The sequence below is a fragment of the Loxodonta africana genome, chromosome 27, assembly GCF_030014295.1.
Source record: "Loxodonta africana isolate mLoxAfr1 chromosome 27, mLoxAfr1.hap2, whole genome shotgun sequence".
In the NCBI taxonomy this organism is placed as follows: domain Eukaryota; kingdom Metazoa; phylum Chordata; class Mammalia; order Proboscidea; family Elephantidae; genus Loxodonta; species Loxodonta africana.
The window spans coordinates 6,093,836-6,095,049 of record NC_087368.1 but is presented as its reverse complement, the minus strand read 5'-3'; the positions used below and the strand labels follow the sequence as shown (position 1 = coordinate 6,095,049).

Sequence of the window (1,214 nt, the reverse complement as noted above, 5' to 3'; positions counted from 1 at the left end):
CTTTGAGCATATTTAAAAGAGTTGTTTAAAAGTCTTTATCTCGTAAGTCCGGTAACTTGGCTTTCTTGGGGATGATTTCTGTCACTTTGTTCCTTTGAATGGGCCATTCTCCCCTGTTTCTCTGTATACCTGGTGATTTTTTTTAATTGAAAATCAGATATTTGAGTAATATGAGGACTTTTGAAATGAGATTCTCCCCCTTGTACCGGACTTTCTTTTCTTCCTTCTTTCATTTCTTCCTCCATTCCTCTCTGTCTCTCTCTTTGTTTTGTTGTTGAAGTCCATTGGTTTAGTGACTTTCACAAATTAGTTTTGCAAAGTCTGAATTACTTGGTGTGTGTGTTCACTGAAGTCTCTGTTTCTTTAGGTTGTGCTCAGCTATTGTTCTGACAGAGACTTCCATGAACACTAGGAGTTGAAACAAAAAAGAAAAAAAATGAAAGAAAACAGGAAAAAGAAGCAAAGGTAAGCAATGAGAGAAAAAATCCTCTGTGGTCCTTGCAGATAGGGTCTGTCCTGCAACACTCCTTCAATACTCAGCAAGGTTTACACTGACCTAGAGATCAACCTAAAGTGAATGTTAAAGGTGTTCTCAGGTCTTTTCTGGGTGAGCATCTTAACCTAGGCGTTTGTGTGTCTTTTTAAATTCCTCAGTATCCCCGGGTGCTTCTGAATGCCCCAGTTTCCCAAAGAAGCTCTCGTTCTGGCCCCTTGACCTTACCCCACAGCTTTCTAACATGTGTCTGAATCTTCTCCTCTTAACCCAGGACTTTCCGTTAGCCCGCTACTCCTCCATCTGTACTACCTCCTATTAGGCCAACAAGGCTAATAGCAGTAACCAACAAACATTTTGACTGTTTGTGTGACTAATCAGGTATCCGTCAATTACAATTGTAATTACAATGACTCTGTGTTGGTTGCTGTTGTTTTTAGGTGCCACTGAGTCAATTCTGACTCATAGCAACCCTGTGTGCAACAGAATAAAACACTGGCAGGTCCTGCGCCATCCTCACAGTCGGTGTTATGCTTAAGCCCATTGTTGCAGCCCCTGTGTCAATCCGTCTTGCTGAGGGTCTTCCTCTTTTTCGCTGACCCTTTACTTTATGATGTCCTTCTCCACGGGCAGGTCCCTCCTGATAACATGTGCAAATTATGTGAGACAAAGTTTCACCCACCTTGCTTCTAATGAGCATTCTGTCTGTACTTCCTGCAAG

General features: G+C 41.9%; 1 long non-coding RNA gene across 2 annotated transcripts in view; it reads left to right on the top strand.

Moving 5' to 3' along the window:
* Positions 1–348: 348 nt before the first annotated feature.
* Positions 349–1,214, top strand: part of LOC104847334 (uncharacterized) — a 763,513-nt gene continuing 762,647 nt past the window's right edge. For both annotated transcript variants that reach the window (XR_010319537.1, XR_010319536.1), the window contains exon 1: positions 349–465. This is a non-coding gene — a long non-coding RNA (uncharacterized LOC104847334). The remainder of the gene's footprint in view (positions 466–1,214) is intronic.